General features: G+C 43.8%; 1 long non-coding RNA gene across 2 annotated transcripts in view; it reads right to left on the bottom strand.

Annotated features, from left to right (window-relative positions):
- The window catches only part of LOC116049477, a 42,237-nt gene extending 20,529 nt beyond the window's left edge, over positions 1-21,708 (bottom strand). Inside the window, exons 1-3 of one of the 2 annotated variants that reach the window (XR_004898496.1) lie at positions 21,311-21,708; positions 19,114-19,190; positions 10,890-10,930 (exon numbers count right to left, since the gene is read on the bottom strand). This is a non-coding gene — a long non-coding RNA (uncharacterized LOC116049477). Of the gene's footprint in view, positions 1-10,889; positions 10,931-19,113; positions 19,191-21,310 lie in introns of those variants that run through there. The other variant, XR_004104872.2, reaches the window with a different exon arrangement.
- Between the last annotated feature and the right edge of the window lie 476 nt (positions 21,709-22,184).

The following is a 22,184-nucleotide window of genomic DNA, read 5'->3' as shown; positions in this document are numbered from 1 at the left end:
AGCAAGCTCTGCACTGGTGGCACTCCAATCCCGCAGCTGAATCCTCTTTAGGAGACGATCCTGGCGCTTGCTGGACTTTCTTGGACGCCCTGAAGCCTTCTTAACAAGAATTGAACCTCTTTCCTTGAAGTTCTTGATAATCCTATAAATTGTTGATTTAGGTGCAATCTTAGTAGCCACAATATCCTTGCCTGTGAAGCCATTTTTATGCAACGCAATGATGGCTGCACGCGTTTCTTTGCAGGTCACCATGGTTAACAATGGAAGAACAATGATTTCAAGCATCACCCTTCTTTTAACATGTCAAGTCTGCCATTCTAACCCAATCAGCCTGACATAATGATCTCCAGCCTTGTGCTCGTCAACATTCTCACCTGAGTTAACAAGACGATTACTGAAATGATCTCAGCAGGTCCTTTAATGACAGCAATGAAATGCAGTGGAATTTTCATGGCAAAGAAGGACTATGCAATTCATCTGATCACTGTTCATAACATTCTGGAGTATATGCAAATTGCTATTATAAAAACTTAAGCAGCAACTTTTCCAATTTCCAATATTTATGTAATTCTCAAAACTTTTGGCCACGACTGTAGACTGTGCGTTTATATAGGTTTTTGTTTGTTTTTCACATTGTGGTTAGTACATAGGACAGGTGCACTGATAATCTATGATAGGGCAGACGAGCAATACTTTCTTAGCTGATCCGTCGTGGCCTGCAGAGCTACTCCACTCACCTGGCAAGGCCGAGGGCCCGGCATACCCACGAGCGCGCACAAAACACAGAGGAAAGAGGAGAGGTATACGGAACAGACTTCGGACACAAGCCCACCGCTGCCCAGTATCCTGCTGTCCAATGTGCAATCGCTGGAGAACAAGCTGGATGACCACAGAGCAAGGGTCACCTTCCAACACGACATGAGGGACTGCAACATCCTCTGCTTCACGGAGACATGGCTATCCCCCATGGTGCCAGACCAGGCATTGAGTCCGTCAGACTCCTTTCTCTTATTCCGCATGGTCAACCACAAATGGTGCGAGGCTAGCGGTGTCTCTCCTCTCTCTCGCGGCTGCTCACCTCACCTGGAGTTTGTTTGTTTGTAAGTTTATTTGATTAGGACAATGAACATTAATCAACATTTCTGTAAATGCGCCAGTGTTAGCCAGTCGGCTAATTTTCAACTGTAGTCCTAATAACCTAGCATGCATGTCTTTATGGTGGGAAGAAACCGGAGCACCCGGAGGAAACCCACGCAAACACGGGGAGAACATGCAAACTCCACACAGAAAGGAACGACCGGAACGACCTGGATTCGAACCAACCAACCAACCTTCTTGCTGTGAGGCCGAAGTGCTAACCACTGTGCCACCGTGCTGCCTCACCATCAAGTGCCAACCGGTCTACGTTCCCAGAGAGTTTTCATCGATCATCTTTAGAGAGAGTTATCTTTTTAGAGACTTATCAAGGACATCATCTCTGCCTCTATCCCTAGCACCACGGATCCGCTCCAGTTCGCCTACCGCTCTAATAGATCTACGGGGGACGCCATCTCCCATGTCTTGCACACCACCCTTAGCCATGTTGACAAGAGGAACGGGAACTAAATGAGACTGCTGTTCATTGACTACAGCTCAGCTTTTAATACAATATCCCCCTCAAGACTGTTTTACAAGCTGGGGGATTTGGGTCTGAGCAGTGGTCTATGTGCATGGGTCTTGGACTTCCTCACAGGCAGATCCCAGGCTGTGAGAATTGGTGAACACATCTCCAGCTCCATCTCCCTAAATACCAGAGCTCCACAAGGGTGTGTGCTTAGCCCACTGCTGTACTCACTGTACACGTATGACTGTGCAACTGTGCACAGCTCCAACTCCATCATAAAATTTGTGGATGATACAGTAGTGCTGGGGTCCATCTCCAACAATAATGAGACTACAGGGAGGAGGTAGAGAGTCTGGCATCATGGTGGCAGACTAACTGCCTCCAACTTAACATCAGCAAAACAAAGGAGCTTGTGGTGGATTTCAGGAGGGGTCAGCACTCCTATGCCCCCCTCAACATCAACGGGGCCTCAGTAGAACGTGTGAGCTCTGAGGACCTTACTTGGTCTGCTCACACCCAGACTACGGCCAGGAAAGCTAATCAGCGCCTGTACCATCTAAAGCAGCTGAGGAAGTTTGGAGCCTCCCCAGCCATTTTAAAATCTTTTTACTCTGCCACTGTGGAGAGTATCCTGACACAGAGTATGGCAGCATGATATGGCAACAGCTGTGAGAAGGACAGGAAGGCCCTCCAAAGAGTTATCCGTGCTGCTGAGCGTTGCGCGGTTCAGCTCTCCCATCCCTGGATGAACTCCATCAGAAGAGATGTTGGAGGAGGGCTGTCAAGATTTTAAAAGTTTTTATCCACAAGCTGTTAGGCTCCTGAATCAAAGCATTACAAACTGCACAATGCACCTTGCACTTTAAGCCCTGGATCTACTTTAGTGAGCACTTTAGTAGTACAAGGTTTTATTATATTTATGAGGTGGGGTAGTCTGAGTGGTATATTTTTTTATTTCTTAGCTTCTTATTTATTCATGTTTCTAACTTAACTTTTATTCCATAACTTAATTATGCTATTAGTTATGTGATAGCACAGTTGGAGTGGAGTCAGGAATTCATTTCACTGCTTGTTGTAAGTGTATGACTATGCATGTGACAAATAAACTTGAAACTTGAAACTTTACCATCTTAGTATAGCCTGTTAGCATGCTAATGTTTGTTAATTAGCACTAAACACAATACAGCTGAGACTGATGGGAATGTCATTAGTTTCACAGACAGTCATGAACCAAAGTACTGGAAAAATTCAAAGTTTGATCTGATGGGTGGCACTTGAGGAAAAGTCAGGGGATCACCAAAGTCATTAGGATTCATCCTCTAGCAATCAATCCAATAGATGTTGACATATTTCAGTCTGGACTGAAGTGGTGGACCGACTAATAAAACTCATTGACAGTATACAGCTACTTAACAAGAACATTTAAAGTTTGATCTGCTTTTTTAGCTAGTTATCGCCATGTTGAACTATATGCATGCATCAACAGTCACAAAAAAACAAGAAACAAAATAAACTGTGACAGTAACATCACATAAGTCTGTCACTTCAACTTAAAGCAACTAAGTGAAAACCGAGGAGCTCTGGTTTACATAAGATTGAAGTAAGCACAACTTTTCCCCTCTCATTTTGCCACTGTCTTTTTGGCAATGCTACAGTTTAACAGTTCCTCTTCTCCATCCAACCATCAGAGCCCCCCTCTCCACTCCCCATTCATCGATCCACCTCTCCACCACTGTCCCCACTGAGTAGAGTGGGACAGTGGAGCATTTCCACAGCCGTGGCCAGGAGAGCTTCTAAGGCGTCACAGACACACAGACTCCCATACAATCACACAAAAGCTTTCCAGATACACACACAGAAACTTAAAGCGCCAAGAATTATATAAGTCCCAGGCATATCTTATATAAAGACCAGATATGTTCATGGAGAAAAGGAATATCTTGACTATGGAAAAAGCATCTTTGACATCCACATATGCCTGTACATACACACACACACACACACACACACACACACACGAACACTTCAAAAGAACAGTTTCAATAGAAGGTAGCAAAGTAGACAGAAAACCTCTGTTTACAGTATCCATGTTATCGTGGTCATTGTTGAGGTAATGGCTACTGCTTACGCCAATGTGGTTGGCTCATGTATTCTGTTTCTATTCCTGTCTGCTTTGAATAGGATGACTCTTAGTGTGTGTGTGTGTGTGTGTGTGTGTGTGTGTGTGTGTGTGTGCGTGTGTGTGTGTGTGTGTGTGTGTGTGTGTGTGTGTGTGTGTGGGTGGGTGGGTGGGTGTGTGTGTGTGTGTGTGTGTGTGTGTGTGTGTGTGTGTGTGTGTGTGTGTGTGTTTCCCCAAAGCTCCTACCTACGTCTCTTCTCTATCCATTAATGCTGATAACTTGCCAATTATAGCAGGTGTCTTTCAGGAGAAGATCAAAAACAACACACACAGTGACAGATATAGACCTTTGCTTTGCATATTGCATTCGTTTCGGATGTCCGCTGGCTGTTAAACTATAATTTGAACAGGAGTGCCACTAATGACAGACCGTGAGATAAAAAAGGGATCTTTCTCTAATGTCTGTACAATCGTGCGCTGCCAGGTGCTATTTGAAATTATTTGTAGGGTAACAAGAAAAAGAAAGTTATGCAACCAAAAGCAAAAAGTCATTACACTATGGTGTGAGTCAAAAAAAATTATATGCGCTTGTGTACATATGTGTTTGTGGAAGTGTGTGTGTGTATGTGTGTGTGTGTGTGTGTGTGTGTGTGTGTGTGTGTGTGTGCGTGCGTGCGTGCGTGCGTGCGTGCGTGCGTGCGTGCGTGCGTGCGTGTGCGTGCGCGTGTGCGTGTGCGTGCATGTGTGTGGATGCAGTGACATGAAGCCCAGCTCCCCCTCCCCTGCTCGGTGTGGAAAGCAAACTGGGTTATGTAGCTGTGTTTCCACAGTGGAAGTCTGTTCCTGGATAGAAGCTGCAGTGGAAGTTCCCCTCACGGAGCAAAGGAACACAAGGAGGGAAAGAAGAGAGGGGAAGAGGAAAGACAGAGCAGAGGAAGGACTGAGTGGTGAGTTTAAAGAGAGGGCAACAGAGAGAGGAGAGTGTACCCAGAGACAGTGATGGTGAAGGTGTTGTGGCGGAGGAGGAGGGGGCTGTTGGCATACTGGCTAAGTGGGTCAGTGTGAAGTCATGACCTGCTATTGACCTGAATCTAGTCTAGCAACAGTCAAATATGTCAAGAGCAGCCTCTAGGCCTTATGCTGCCATGTTCAGACAAAATATTTTATACACATATAAAAAGTTATTTAAAGGTACCCTGTGGTGTTTTTGACCACTGGTGGCGCAGTGGAGCAATATTTTCCTATTAGAAACACACATACAGTATGAGGACTAGAGCCTGGATCGGGCCGAATTTTTCCGTCCGAACCCGGCCTGAGCCCGACAGAGCCGTGACCGAACCCGGCCCGAGCCCGTCAGGCATTATGATATTTATGTCCGAGCCCGGCCCGAGCCCGACACAGTTAAAATCTCGTTGTTTTTTTTCTCATACTAATGACGTTTGTTTGTGTGGAAAGCCCGCTTTTATTAAGCAACTGGAAGGCATTCGGAAATGTCAACAGATGAGCGCATCAGCGCACACGGGGGAACAAGCTCACGTTAATAAGCTGTTTAATTTAAAATGTTCAATGTGTTAACCTTTCCTGATCGCTTCGATTCCGACCGTGATCAGAAAACCAGGGGAGACTCGTTACCTCCAGGGCCGACGTTATATAACGTTGGGGTTAAAATCCTGTTTCTGGTGAGCAGATGAATGAACTTGGTTTTCAGTCTGGAGTTTATCTCGGACACCGCACACACTGTGTACAAAACTTAAACTTATTCCACCAACTCTGCTCCGGTCGCATCTACATGTCTGCTTTCTCTTTTCTCTATCTCTCTTCTGCCCACTTTACACACACATTGAGCTCTCTTAAAGGAGCTGCAGCACCATTTTACAACAAATGCCTTATCACGCTGATGTGACCGAGCCCGGCCCAAACCCGACCATCATTTCTAAATATCTGTCCGAACCCGGCCCGGCCCATCGGGTACCGTCGGGACCCGTCGGGACCCGTCGGGACCCATCGGGCTCGGGTCGGGTATCCAGGCCTTAATGAGGACGTGGGTGACGCGATACACCAACAATGACCGAGAAGAAGAATGCAGATTTGTAGCTGCATGCAGACAACCAGGGGCCACAAGATGCAGAGGACTGTTTAATGGAGAAGACGGGCTATGTTTTAGACGCTGTTTGACGATTCCAGAATTACATTTTTTCAAATTTCAATTGAAGAATACACACTCTTAAGACTGTAATATTGATTGGAGAAAAATAGAGTTGCACCAGTGAAAAGCGAAAAATAAAGGTTTTAAAAATAAAAATAAAAAATTCTATTAGTTTCGTAATGTGTATATTTTAATCTAAGTACAGTTTTGTCATATTCTGGGTCAACATGTAAATCATGAGTTTTACGGCATATTCTACTATTAAAGGAGCACTCCACCAATTTTACAACAAAGTTCAGTTTATTCATCACCAACTTTATGGAACTGAAAAAATGAAACTAAAATATGAACATCAAACGTCCAGTTCACATCATGCTTGCATGTGCTTACAGCCATTTTGTTTCCAATGATGACAGAATGAATAAGTTATGCAATGGTGAAAATATTTGTTCCAAAAAGTTTTAATGCTAGGATAAAAAAAAAAACATTAAAGCACTTGAGAAGGTGCATTCTCTATCATACATTATACCATATAAACTATTTCAGAGGGTTTATCTATCACATGTTAATGAGCAGGGTTCAAATCTCTTTGCTTAATTTACTATGATTTCCTATATCTGTCACATATCTGTAACTTTAAGCAGTGGATCCCAGAAGTGCAATGACACCCTATCTAGAAATCAGTGCAGGCAGATTGAAGCAGAGCACAAGCAGGAAGGCGTTTGGATGTAGGCGTACTTACAATGAAACAGATTTTTCATTTCTAATATTCCTGAAAATTATAAATTCAGATGCCGGAATTCCCTCGGAACATCTTACATCAGCAACAAATGATGTCAACAGGGCACTCCACTCCCACACAAGTCAGTACTTCCAGTCATTGGGAGCGGCACGCGTAAATACTTGCTCTTCAGGTATGCAGCAGGCCAAGCATCAGGAGGGATTCTTATGAAAATTTCTGGGAGTGTCTATCACTGCACACTAATGGCTTCTTGGAAGATCACAATGGCACCCATGGGTGGTTTGGGTTTATTGCTAGTGCCCACGCAGTAGCCATGAAATGCCATAATGCATATACTAACATTCCCGTACCCAGGTAATTGTAGTTGTTGCACCGGGTTTCAATCGTGAGAAGAAGATGAAATTTAAAAGTCAAAGTTGAGATGCGGTGAATCATAAGATGTGATCTTTTTAAAAGAAAAGGTCAAGGCTAAGGGGAAGCCAACTTAAACAACAAAATGAATCATCTTGTGCAACCCAGCGCGAGATGTTATTCACGTTATCACGTTGTAGCACAGTGACTTTAAATTTCTTCAAAAAAAAAGAGCGACCAAAGACGACTAACACAATAACGAACAAGAAAGAGAATAAGGAATCGAATATTGTTAAACTTATAAGAGGGTCCTTGTTGCCATTGATGATGCCGAGGCAGGTAGCATTGAGGGCGACTGCATGAGGTTATTCAGGTTCACTCCTTGATGAATTGTGTCGAACCTGCTAGTTACAACACTGTATACAGAAAATTGTGTACAGTGTATCACTGGGTATTACATTTAATTATTATAAATGAATTCATATAAGAGTATCTTTTACCTTTAATTTCTTTTCTTTTTTCATCATTGTATGTTCCTTTTTAGCATTTATTTTACCTGCCCTATTTATTCTTGTTTATCTGATGTTACAGTAATGATAACTTTATTTTATTTTATTTATTTGTATAAGCCTATTTGCTTCCTACCGACCCTGCACATGTCCATTTAGTTTTATTATTATATGTATTTTACCATGATGTTTTATTTGTGCAAACAAATAATCTTTAGTCATAAAGCGAGACGAGAAAGCATGCTGTTCTTGTCTTTATAACATTCATATTTTGAGCCATTAAAAATCATTACCAGTTAACAGTTTTTGCATGCGTTAATCTCAGGCCTCTGTATATCAACAAAGTGTTTACTGCAAACACACATACAAATGGTCTGGGATTAATGAAAACAATTTCAAAGTTGGAGAAGATGTATATTGTTTACGTTTGTACACTACTTAAATATTTTTAAGCAAATTCAAAACAATTGTAAGCATGGTTATATTACTTTATCTTGAATCCCTGAAAGACCAACAGCTCTTAAAATTTGACCCAAATAAGTGAAACTGTTGTTTTGTTTCTGGTTTTGACTGATTGAAGTATGTTTCACATTGTCAAATAACATGTGATAGTTATGTTATTAGCGACAACTTTGAATAACCTTACATCACACAGGTTTTTCTTTTAACTTCAGACCATCCAGAAGTTTGCAAATTGCCAGAACTGATTCTTATTTGTCCAGTATTGTTATTTGGGGGATGTTTTTTTTAACAATGATCATCTTAAGGAAAATTTGGTTGTGAATAGGAGGGAATATCAACAAATGTCAACTCTTCATTAAATTATTGCTTTTCTTTTATTTACGCCCACTGCAGCCTCATTTAGTGAAAACAAGGTTTCACTGGAACTTCATCAGCATGAGGGTTTGATCTACATGAACCACAATATGCAGGGGTGAAAACTCCCTAAAGATTAAAACCTTTAGGTCATCTGCAAACCTGACAAGGATTATTGAATTGTATCACTTAGAAGTTTCTTTTTTTATGTTTGAATATTTGCAATCAGCACTGATACAAACAAAATAATCTGGGGCGGCCTCTAGCTCACCCAGTAGAGCGTGGCCCGGGTTCAAATCCAACCTGCGGCCCTTTGCCATCCCCTCTCTCTCTCTAATAGTGGCCGGGTTGGCTCAGTGGTAGAGCAGGCGCACATGTACTGAGAGGTTTATGCCTTGACGCAGAGGTCTAGGGTTCAAATCTGACCTGTGATGATTTCCTGCATGTCTTCCCCCTCTCTCTCCCCTTTCTCACCTAGCTATCCTGTCAAAAATTAAAGGTGGAAAAGCCCAAAAAATAATCTTAATATTTTAATCCCATCCACCCACACCATACAAAATATCAAAAGGTTATTTGGTTTGAAAATGGAATGACAGCTAGTGAGTCAACTTGTAAAAAAATAAAAAACTAAACATATATTACATGCCCATGCAAGCAGCCACGCACCAATACAAATGTGCACGGTCACAGACAGCCCCAGGCAAAGACATGATCAGACAGGTTCCTCCTTACAAGTAAACATTTGCTGTTCCCTCTCTCTTAGCTAAGCTGCACATTCCTGAAGTTTATAAAGCCTACACTTATTATGTGTCATTAACATCAGACTCTCTGCACAACCTTCCAAGCATTTCATTCATGCACTGTTAAGAAGAGAGTAAACGGAAGCTTGCCTGGTAGCGTTGTTAGTATTTGTTAACCCTTGGATGTATAATTTAAAAATGAATGAACATGTCTCAATGAAAGTCTATATATTGGGAATACAGATAATTACCAGAGTCAGTGACAAAACCGAATACTTGCAATGCAAAGTCAAAAAGCCCTGAGATTTTAAATGGCTGCCAATTAATATGCAAACATCAAAATATACTGCAGAGGGTGGTGAAAACTGCCCAACGCATCACCGGTTCCTCACTCCCCTCCATCGAGGCCATCCAGTGCAAGCGATGCTTGTGTAAGGTGCGCAGCATCATCAAAGATTGTTCTCACCCCAACCAAGCCTGTTCACCCCACTCCCCTCCGGGAGGCGTTTCAGGTCTCTCCGCACCCAAACCAGCAGGTTCAGAGGAAGCTTCTTTCCTGCGGCTGTCACCCTACTGAACTCTTGCTCTGCATCCCGGTGACAATTAACCTGGTTCGTTCAGAATAGCCATATTTATTTATATATTATATATTCTGCTAATACACTGCACATATATATATATATATATCATTCTTACTACTAATATAATGTCACTGCTACTACATTGCACATATCAGTACATGTTGTTCATACATTGTTCATATTACATAGCCATATTTATTCTCCTCTTATAGCACTGCAATATATTTCTTGTCCTGCCTATGCACCACCTGTCTATACTTTGTATATCACATTGCACTTTTCTGCTTTTTTGCACTTCTGGTTAGACGCAAACTGCATTTCGCTGTCTTTGTACTTGTAATCTGCACAATGACAATAAAGTTGAATGTAATCAAATCTAATCTAATACTGTGATGATGTAACACAGCAGAAAATGTGATTTTGTCCCTTTATTGTAAACATGGTAAAAAACTGCAAAATGTCTTACATTTCTTTAGTTAAGTTTCACTGAGAGCAGTTTCACTCCCTTCACACCACGTTCACATCACCCAGTTACACACTTTCACATCTCGAGGCGGTACAACCAGTCTGATCTGATGGCCGCCAAGTAGCTAAACTTGAGCAGTTGAAGGTTCAGGGCCTTGCTCAAGGGCACCTCAGTTATGGTCATTTTCCCCGTACAGATTTTTCTAATTTTTATTTTTTTTAAATTTAAACTAGGGCTGCAACAAACCCAAAACTATTTAACTTACTTTTCACTTTTTAATTTACAACAAGCTGCATATCCTCATGTTTGAGAGCTGAAGTAATTCGAAGGTAAAGGTAATTTGCTTAAAAAATGACTGAAACTATTAACAGATTGCCAAAATAATCCCAAATGATTTTTCTTTCGAACGACTAATCAATTGATTGACTAATTGTTGCAGCTCTATTTAAAATGCATACAGACTGAAGTACAGGCTATGAATCTACTTTAAAATAGCACGTTATGTCACGCAAAACAAGCATGTTATTATCAATCAATCAATCAATTATATTTGTCACATGAAATCGTACAAGGTACAATTCCAATGAAATGTTATCCCATGAGCACCTTCAACTTGTGCATGATTCATCATAAAGCATGTGATCGCCAAAGGTCTTTGGTGTTTTTTGGCCCCAACGTCTCCTCCCAGGCAGCGTGGCAATGGTTATGTTAAGGGGTAAGGTTAGGGTTAGCTGCCTGGAAGGCGCCGTTGGAGGCTAAAAACACCATCGAGCATCGTCAAATTGGAAGACAAAAAAAGAGTCACCCGGTTGAATAGCAAGTCTCAGCGAAAGGACACCACAGCTCCTGACATCTTGCTGTAAACCGACATAGGCACTTTATTTTAGGCAGGCACTATATATTATCTTCTCCGGGAACCATCACCTTATCGTGGTGGAGAGGTTTGTGTGTCCCTATGAACCTGAGGGCTGTGTTGTCTGGAGCTTTGTGCTCCTGGTAGGGTCTCCCAAGGCAAAGTGGTCTCAGGTGAGGGGCCAGACAAAGAATGGTTCAAAAACCCTATGAAAAAACGAGGTAGAGATGATGTGACCCTGCCCGGAGGAAGCCCGGGGCCCCTGTCTGGAGCCAGGCCCAGATGGAGGGCCCGTCAGCGAGCGCCTGGTGGCCGGGTTTGCCACGGAGCCCGGCCGGGCACAGCCCGAAAAAGCTACGTGGCACCTCTCTCTCCAACCCATGGGCCCACCACCTGTGGGAGGAACCGCTGGGGTCGGGTGCGCTGCCACATGGGTGGCAGTGAAGGTCAGGGGCCTCGACGGACCAGACCCGGGCAGCAGACGCTGGCTCTGGGGACGTGGAACGTCACCTCTCTGTGGGGGAAGGAACTGGAACTTGTGTGGGAGGTGGAGCGCTACCAGTTGGATCTGGTGGGGCTTACCTCTACGCACAGTCTCGGTTCTGGAACCATACTCCTGGATAGGGGTTGGACTCTTTTCTTCTCCGGAGTTGCCCAGGGTGTGAGGCGCCGGGCGGGTGTGGGGATACTCACAAGCCCCCGGCTGAGCGCCGCTACGTTGGAGTTTACCCCGGTGGACGAGAGGGTCGCCTCCCTACGCCTGCGGGTTGTGGGGGGGAAAACTCTGACTGTTGTTTGTGCGTATGCACCAAACAAGAGCTCGGAGTATTCGGCCTTCTTGGAGACCTTGAATGGAGTCCTGTATGGGGCTCCAGTAGGGGACTCCATAGTTCTGCTGGGGGACTTCAACGCGCACGTGGGCAATGATGGAGACACATGGAGAGGCGTGATTGGGAGGAACGGCCTCCCTGATCTAAACCAGAGTGGTTGTTTGTTGTTGGACTTCTGTGCTAGTCATGGATTGTCTATAACGAACACCATGTTCGAACATAGGGATGCTCATAAGTGTACTTGGTACCAGAGCACCCTAGGCCAAAGGTCAATGATCGATTTTATAATCGTTTCATCTGATCTGAGGCCGTATGTTTTGGACACTCGGGTGAAGAGAGGGGCAGAGCTGTCAACTGATCACCATCTGGTGGTGAGTTGGGTCAGAGGGTGGGGGAAGACTCTGGACAGACCTGGTAAACCCAAACGGGTAGTGCGGGTGAACTGGGAAAGTCTGGAGGAGGCCCCTGTCCGACAGACTTTCAACTCACACCTCCGGCGGAGCTTTTCGTGCATCCCTGTGGAGGCTGGGGGCATTGAACCCGAGTGGACAATGTTCAAAGTTTCCATTGCTGAAGCTGCGGCGGGGAGCTGTGGTCTTAGGGTCTTAGGTGCCTCAAGGGGCGGCAACCCACGAACACCGTGGTGGACACCGGTGGTCAGGGAAGCCGTCCGACTGAAGAATGAGTCTTTCTGGGATATGTTATCCCAGGGGACTCCGGAGGCAGTTGCAAGGTACCGAAGGGTCCGAAGGGCTGCAGCCTCTGCCGTGAAAGAGGCAAAGCAGCGGGTGTGGGAGAAGTTCGGAGAAGACATGGAGAAGGACTTTCGGTCGGCACCAAGGTGCTTCTGGAAAACCGTTCGCCACCTCAGGAGGGGGAAGCGGGGAACCATCCAAGCTGTGTACAGTAAGGATGGGACGCTGCTGACCTCAACTGAGGAGGTAATAGGGCGGTGGAAGGAGCACTTTGAGGAACTCCTAAATCCGACTAATGGTAGAGGCAGAGCTGGAGGATGATGGGGGATTGTCGTCAATTTCCCTGGTGGAAGTTGCTGAGGTAGTTAAACAACTCCACAGTGGCAAAGCCCCAGGGATTGATGAGATCCGTCCAGAAATGCTTAAAGCTCTGGGTGTGGAGGGGTTGTCTTGGTTGACACGCCTCTTCAACATTGCGTGGAAGTCGGGGACGGTGCCTAAGGAGTGGCAGACCGGGGTGGTGGTTCCCCTTTTCAAAAAGGGGGACCAGAGGGTGTGTGCCAATTACAGGGGTATCACACTTCTCAGCCTCCCCGGTAAAGTCTACTCCAAGGTGCTGGAAAGGAGGGTTCGGTCGATAGTCGAACCTCAGGTTGAAGAGGAACAATGCGGATTCCGTCCTGGTCGTGGAACAACGGACCAGATCTTTACTCTCGCAAGGATCCTGGAGGGAGCCTGGGAGTATGCCCAACTGGTCTACATGTGCTTTGTGGATCTGGAGAAGGCGTATGACCGGGTCCCCCGGGAGACACTGTGGGAGGTGCTGCGGGAGTATGGGGTGAGGGGGTCCCTTCTCAGGGCCATCCAATCTCTGTACGACCAACGCGAGAGCTGTGTCCGGGTTCTCGGCAGTAAGTCGGACTCGTTTCAGGTGAGAGTTGGCCTCCGCCAGGGCTGCGCTTTGTCACCAATCCTGTTTGTAGTATTTATGGACAGGATATCGAGGCGTAGTCGGGGTGGAGAGGGGTTGCAGTTTGGTGAGCTGGGGATCTCATCGCTGCTTTTTGCAGATGATGTGGTCCTGATGGCATCGTCGGCCTGTGACCTTCAGCACTCACTGGATCGGTTCGCAGCCGAGTGTGAAGCGGCTGGGATGAGGATCAGCACCTCTAAATCTGAGGCCATGGTTCTCAGCAGGAAACCGATGGAGTGCCTTCTCCAGGTAGGGAATGAGTCTTTACCCCAAGTGAAGGAGTTCAAGTACCTTGGAGTCTTGTTCGCGAGTGAGGGAACAATGGAGCGGGAGATTGGTCGGAGAATCGGCGCAGCGGGTGCGGTATTACACTCAATTTATCGCACCGTTGTGACGAAAAGAGAGCTGAGCCAGAAGGCAAAGCTCTCAATCTACCGGTCAGTTTTCGTTCCTACCCTCACCTATGGTCATGAAGGCTGGGTCATGACCGAAAGAACGAGATCCAGGGTACAAGCAGCCGAAATGGGTTTCCTCAGGAGGGTGGCTGGCGTCTCCCTTAGAGATAGGGTGAGAAGCTCAGTCATCCGTGAGGAGCTCGGAGTAGAGCCGCTGCTCCTTCGCGTCGAAAGGAGCCAGTTGAGGTGGTTCGGGCATCTGGTAAGGATGCCCCCTGGGCGCCTCCCTAGGGAGGTTTTCCAGGCACGTCCAGCTGGGAGGAGGCCTCGGGGAAGACCCAGGACTAGGTGGAGGGATTATATCTCCAACCTGGCCTGGGAACGCCTCGGGATCCCCCAGTCGGAGCTGGTTAATGTGGCTCGGGAAAGGGAAGTTTGGGGTCCCCTGCTGGAGCTGCTACCCCCGCGACCCGTTACCGGATAAGCGGAAGAAGATGGATGGATGGACTATATATTATTATTATTATTAGTAGTAGTAGTAGTAGTAGTAGTAGTAGTAGTAGTAGTAGTAGTATCAGTTTTAAATATTCACTTGTAATGACGGAGTGAAATATAACACATAGATGCTGCCTTTTTAATGTATTGTACCAGAGTAGGACTAGGAATAAAAGTAATAGTAGTAACTGTAGTAACAGTAGTAGTGGTGGTAGTATGGGTAGATTCAGGGTGCTGATTCAGTATGTGTGTTCCTGTCAGTGAGCAAATGGAAAGAGAGGAAAAATAGTCAGGATGTCTGTAGTCTCAGCAGGTATGATGTGAATCCACTGTCCACTACAAGTTGACTTGGCATTAGAAACGCTTCAGATATTTCAAAAAAGTATCAAAAGTGTCAGCAGGGGGGAATAGCCCAAACAAGGAAACTTTCCACCTCTGCCCACGACTGTGACTCATGCAGAAATGCAACCACTTGTTTATCTGTAAGTAAGTGTGTGTGTGTGTGTGTGTGTGTGTGTGTGTGTGTGTGTGTGTGCGCCTGTGTCTTCCCGTGCACATGCCCATGTGGTCGGTGTGTGACCCAGAATGACATTACTCTGAGCCACAGTAAAGCGTCAAACACCGAGCACATATTTAGACCCCATACGCAGATTAAAAATCACAGAATACACACACACACATTCTGCTCAAGTGTTGAATAACTGAAGGGCAACAAAGACACTGACTCACCTACCAAAATGTCATTACTCCTTTATATGAAGCCTGAACTACAATTACAACGGTCTCACACAAATACACTGATATCAATCCTCAAATACATCTACACACACTTCTGCATGCAGCCAAAATTCCCAAACTTTAAAAATAGCATCTGCAGGCTCATTCCAGGCCCTCGCCAGCATGTTTTATATCACGGATATTTCTAGCATGCAAATATTTAGTTAATCCTCCATCACTTGCTGCACTGTTCAACATGTCTTTAGAAGTGGACACCTACTGAACCTCAGCCTTGAGGAGATTCTACCCGTTTGTTGTCTGGTATCTTGATCTAAACACTCTAAGAGGGGGAATCCTGCAATGTTTCAACTCAAATGACAAAACCACATCACACATGCTAACACACACACACACACATATACACTAATACATGTCCCTGTTTCTGACATCTCCTAGAAAATGGCCTTTAAACAACTGCCTACACTAAGGTGACTCTTCCAGCCACTGTCCCCATATTTCCACACACTATCTTACAATTTACACCCACACACACTTAAATTCACCAGTGGTAGTTAATACCTACCAGTAATGTAATTTGTGGTTTCCAGTAACCTTACATGACAGGTAAGCGGCTATGCTTCTGATTGGCAGGTGTACAGGTATTGATCGACAGGATTTTTTTCCCCTTTTTTAATGCAAGATGACCTAAGTGACCTCAGACACAGGGGCATAATTAAAAAACAGACAGTCCAAAGTCCAAAAACAGAAACACCTGGGAGGCACATGCTAAAAATGTTTCATTTGATGCCATTGCTCAATACCAAGATTGCTTAATGTCATAATGTCATCGGGTTCAATGCCTTCAAGGAGATTTGTGTGATAATATAAACCATAAGAATCATGGGTTTATAGATCCCCCTCAGACATGTTTTAAGAAATATAAAAAATACTCTGTTTGGAATAATAATAATTATTATTATTATTAAAATAATGTGTCTGATATGGTTTCCCCCCTAAAAAAGTTAAACCTTTATTCTATCATTGAAAAATCCATAATCTATAAATACGCAAATTATGTAACTGCTGGACAAGATGTCTCCTACTCGCAGGTTGCATGATGGACCACGATGGCTTCCAAAATAGATGTGATGTCACAAAATCATGCTTGTATGTACATGTTCTAAACTCAAATTCAAGGTAAGTGCAGATAAACTTTTTCCCTTTAACAGATGAATATGAAAAAAAGCCTTCTAGTGTCTAGTGTAACTCTGCACATACGGGACATCATTCTGCAACATCCAAATGAAGTAGCAATAAGCAAGTGGAGGGGGGACTTTGATTTAATGACAAAAATCTCTTCTGTGGATCTGCTCTGACAGTAACATTTGCATGACGTACTGATGTTTATTGCACCATCACCCACATGTGTTCCTTGTTGTTCACAGCCTGTTTGATCTTTGTGGAACTGACATGACTGATATCCCCATCCATTATTGGTCCAAACCCCACAATACAACTCTTACGTTTAATTACTGCTCTACTGTTGCTGCAGCGTCTTATTAAACATGGAACGACTTCTGTTACCCATTTGGTATAATACTGTCTGCATCTGCAACTGACAGTTGTTCCACCCCAGCATTTAACTGCAGACTGGCTAATAATGGAGATATCTGCTTTGTCTGCCAGTACACCCAGACTTAAAGGGTGTAGACAAACTTTCAATACTCACAATAATAGTTATTATATAAGGAGTCAAACCAGTTTCACATCACAAAACCTGAGAATAATACAGAGTTGCTATTCCACCTCCAAACTTAAATGTTCAATCACATTAAGATACTATGCACTTATTCATACCATAAATATTTTTCTTTCTATAACATCATATTACTAAACTGATGTAAAGAGAATCACACCACATAATAATAATAATAATAATAATAATAGTAATAATAAGTTTATTTGATATAGCACCATTTAGTCAGTTAGTGAAGTCACTAAGTGCTTCACATGATAAACATTTGAAAAAAAATACAGTAAGATCTGAAAAAAAATAATTGAAAAGGCTAAAAACAATCGTTTAAAGATTAAAACCTAAAACCCAAAATTACAAACATGAGTCAAAAGCAAATTTAAACAAGTGCGTCTTCAGCTGCTTTTTAAAAGCTTCAACAGAGATTGTAGAACGTAAGACAGTAGGAAGGGCGTTCCACAGGTTTGGAGCCACCGCTTCAAAGGAGTGGTCACCTTTAGTTTTTAAACGAGTGCGTTTGACCCCCAGTAATCCCTGGACAGAAGACATGAGGGACCTGTTAGTAGGGTACGGATGGAACAGGTCTGAGATATAAGCAGGTGCCTGACCATGCAAAGCTTTATAAGTCAGAACCAGAACTTTAAATTTGATCCTGTACTTGATCGGCAGCCAATGTAATGAATATAAAATTGGAGTGATGTGCGACATCCTGCTGGACTTGGTCAACAGCCTTGCAGCAGAGTTCTGGACCAGTTGTAGACGGTCCTGGGACGTCTTGCTGAGACAGGTGAAAATGGAGTTGCAGTAATCAAGCCAGGATGATATAAAACCATGAATGATCATCTCAAGCTCAGAATGCGATGTGTGTGACATAAGGACACTGCACTTTTTGACCTCTGTCAGAACAAGACCTTGATGTCTCTTCCCCCAGACTCTACACATGTGCACATATGCTTGACACAGTTGATGTGGACTTGACACCAAACATGCAGAAGCTTTAATGGATATATTTCTTTATAACCATGCAAATAATCCCACTAAAACAACCCACATTTGCTTGCTCAACTATCACACTAATGCTCAACTCTGGAGAAAAGTATGGATGTATGGTGGAGGTCTTGTAAAACTGCAAGTACAGTACACATACAGTACGTAAACACATAAACACATAAATGTGCTCCAAAACAAAGAAAACAAACAGGGACCTGGGTTTTCACTCACACTGCCGCACACACACCGAAATTTACACAGAGCTGTGAATCATGCTGTTAAATTTCACTGCAGGGTAATAATAAGAGAGGTGATAAATCTGCCATCAAACAACCGAGGGAAACTACAGAACATTACAAGCTGCTGCGCATTACCCTTCTCTCCCTCTGTCGACACACACACACACACACACAAAGTGTAAAAACACATCATGATAACATCACAAAATGGCCCACAATCCCTGAGTAATATAAAGTACACCTCCTGTGCCGTGGCTCATGGAACACTTCTCTACACTCCTCTCTCCTGTCTTTGTGCACTGGTGTGATAAGGCAGTGATGGGTTGTATTTCTACACTTGGGTACTCCCGGGGGGAATCCCCCTGGTGTGTGTGTGTGTGTGTGTGTGTGTGTGTGTGTGTGTGTGTGTGTGTGTGTGTGTGTGTGTGTGTGTGTGTGTGTGTGTGTGTGTGTGTGTGTGTGTGTGTGTGTGTCCATAGAAAGGGAAGAATGCCACCATTGAGCACATTGCCTTTGCGCCAGCAATCCTCTCCCCCGCCCCTTCCCGTCCTCATTTGCACTCTGACGTACAGTTGGAGCAGATTTGGTGACACGAAGATAAAAGCCTTCCTCTGTTTCTCTGCTTTCCTCTTTCTCCAGTGTCACCAGAGCACTGAGTGCTGGTGCCTTGGCCGTAGACATAGAGAGCTCATTCAAACTGACACAATCACTTTTCACTTCTGCTTTGTGATAAGCCAGAGTTCAGAGTGCCTCGGTGCAATATGCCCACCATATAGTCAGCAGCTCGGTACAGGAGGCCGAAAGATGCTACACCACTGTATATACTACAGCTGTGCTCTAACAACTGTGACACGCAGCCCCACAGAGGCACATTTATGCAAACTAACTTCCTCTGTCATAAAACTGTCAACTCTGACAAGCCTGCAGAAGTTTAACAGTGTTATACAGAGGCAGCAGACACTCAACCTGTCAGTGCAATTCTTTATTGCGGGGATAATTAGTTTTAGACGGAGTAAGAAAAAGAGGAACAAAAAGAATTCATTGGATTTGTAAAATTCAATTTGTCTGGCAGGAAATAGTGCTACCAAAAATTCACTCACCATTCATACAAAGATGTTTTCGCTGTCTGGCACAAATTGGCAGCTTTGCGTGGAACTCAGTCAGAATGAACTTTACCCTGCAAAAAAAGCAAGAACAATGTCAAGCAAATTTCAGAGAGAAGATTGGATTGACCTTGTCTTTAGCAATTTTTTTTGTTCCCTTTTCTTATCTTATTAAAATGAATATTGCATGAATGACAGTGCAAGGACAAAAATAGAGGGTACAGAGGACAAAGTGTTTGATAAATAGATTTATATTTATTTAACTTGTGGAATGGTTATGTTTGTTCACAAAACTGCACACCCTTGTTCTTGTTCCACCTGCCTTTTGCCAAAGTATATAAAGAAATATGGCCTTTTTCTGATTCTGCTCTGACCACAGTATAAGGCAGGGATGGGGAATCGTTAAGGACATAGGTGTCCTTAAAGTCCAAAGTAAAAAGAGATGAATTCTCAGGGACACATAGAGAGACAGGAGATTTTAGGTTTTTAACTCTGGTTAAAATTAGGGTTAGATTTAGATTAAGCTTGTATTGGTTATGGTTAAGGGTAGAGTGAGTCTCCAAGGAACTGAATGTAAAGCAATGTCCTCCTTAGGGACAACAACAAGCGCTTGTTCTTGTGTGTATGACTGTCTGTGTGAATGAGTCACCTGACACAAGACGCTGGTGGACGCAGTTGATTACCCACACGTCCAATTCTATTAAAAGGACACGGTCCTAATCTCTAATCACTTCCATGTCTGGCGGAATAAGAGAGCAGGTTAATCTGGATTACACGTCACCATTGTGAGGTCACAGCCGAGGCAGTTGATACACTGACCAGTCAGAAAGAGAGACCAGGTGAACAGGGAGAAGACAGGAGACAGAGACTAACAAAAGAAGCTAATGAGTTATAAAGGCAATTAGAAATGCATCATTTTTACAGAGAAATGACCAAAGCACGGTTATAGATACTGACAGGGAACATGAACTACTAAGTTATTGACATGCAGTAGTATTTGCCAAATTTCACAATACTAATAGAATTATGACAGCCCCATCCATAAAATAAATTATCCATTTATAAGGGCTTAACCTAGCCTGGTTGACACCAGACCTTTCTCAGTTGTAACTTGCAGAGAAAATCTCAAATTTGCCGGAAGTTCGTCAGGGTTTTCCCAGGCTAGGCTTACCCTGGATGAACCGGACATACAACTCTAATAAGAGTTTTAAAGCAATGTCACATGACGTGATGAAGAACTTGTGATCTATTCCTATTGTATATGTTATGTTTTACCCTTAATTAACTTAACCAAAAATCAAATGAAAAATGTCCTGATAAGATGGCACATGATGACAGACTGATGAAACCCATACAAATCTGAGAGCTGAAAAGAAAATTGAAGTGATGAAGCCAGGATTATCCATGAAAGGTGTAATATTCACCCTGCAGTTAATGCACCTGCACTGTCACACACTTGACCAAACCAGTGTTCGCCCCCATCAGAAGAAACAATACTACAAACTATTCACAACTGTTTCAAGAAATGTGAATTAAAAGGGGGACATTTAAAATTAAATTAAATTGCAAATCCATGCACTGTCAATCCAGGAGTTTTTTTGTTTGTTTGTTTTTAGCTGAGTCCTGGTGGCATGTGATCTGCATGCCCTGCAGCTGATCCTGGCACTGTGGGACTGACTGTGGTCTCCAGCATTAATCACCACTCACTATTCCAAGAATGTTACAAACTAATTTAGCATGACTGGAATATAGGATCCTCTGCACATTTCGGTGCACACTCGAATGTGATGAATTGGGACAATTTGGGTTATTGTATGTTTTGGTGTTCAAACAGGGCTGTTCTTTATATGCTGAACACATGCATAAGCAAATGTATGGCTTTCTTATCTGCAGGCCAGAGAGTTTGAAGGTGTAACACACAGGGATTTCCCGAGGCAGACGGGTTCACATGAGTGGGTCAAGTGTGCACTCTTCTTTCACGGCTGTTTAATTGCCTTTAGCCTACAACTTTTCGCACTAAATGCAACAACGTCTCCTGCAGCAGCGGTGTATCCTGAGTCCTGACTACAGTGTTTTTTCCCGAGTGGTCCTCTTAGCTAAAAAAAATAAAATAAAAAAGGAGTCTGTGCTCAGCTGGTGTGGAAGAAACAGCGCTGATGTGCGAAGCTTGCAAGCCACCATCACATTTACAAACCTGTTGTAGCTATGTATCTGCTTGACGAACCGAAGGTTATTTATCTTCGGGGTCTACGGTCTTTTCGTCTTTGTCCTTGTCCCCGGATAGAGAGAGAAGCTGTGAGCAGTGGTATTTACTCTGTACAGTTGTGTCTCTCTGGGTATGACGGTTAAATCAGCTGACTGTACTCTATCCCCTACTGAATAACAGGTTAACACTCAGGGTGCTGATTTTGGCTCATTTCAAACATCCTATATCGCCCAGGTCGCTTTTGCCAGATGAAAACGGGGACACACTTTACGGCTAAAAATACCTGTCTACGACTATATTTGGCTTGGCTGGATCACAATCGCAACGCTAAAATAGTCGGGTACGCCCAATGAATGGGCTCTCTGCTATCTTCCTCTGCCTCCGTCGGCCAGGTTCTAAATTTAGTAACAAGGCTTGCGTCAATCACGAGCCTCAGTGCGTCAAGGCTTCCCCCGCCCCCCGGGGATCGTCATTGGTTAGAATTAGGACGTTGACCGAAAAATACGCGACTTGTGATTTGCTGTTGTGAATTATTGTTCTTCGCGGCTCCGGAGGCACTTTTTAATTTTGAGGTTGCTGAGTACGCTAGGAGGATGGCTTCTTCTTCTTCTCATACCTTGTCGACCAGAAAAGTGTGGTTGTTGAAAGTATTTCCTCACTCTTGACCACATTTATCTGCAATTAGATTAACCACAATTTTAAGCGAGTTGCAATGGCCCCCGACTGAGTCAAATGAACTTAGCCACGTTTTATTTTTGTTATAGGACTTCACTTTACTTTTGTATAAGCATACATCATGTTCTAGTAGACTAAAGATATGGGAAGCAAATCAAATGTTTTAATGACAAAAACACCCATTTTA

Source organism: Sander lucioperca, chromosome 10, assembly GCF_008315115.2.
Source record: "Sander lucioperca isolate FBNREF2018 chromosome 10, SLUC_FBN_1.2, whole genome shotgun sequence".
In the NCBI taxonomy this organism is placed as follows: Eukaryota; Metazoa; Chordata; class Actinopteri; order Perciformes; family Percidae; genus Sander; species Sander lucioperca.
This window is presented reverse-complemented; position numbering and strand designations above follow the sequence as displayed.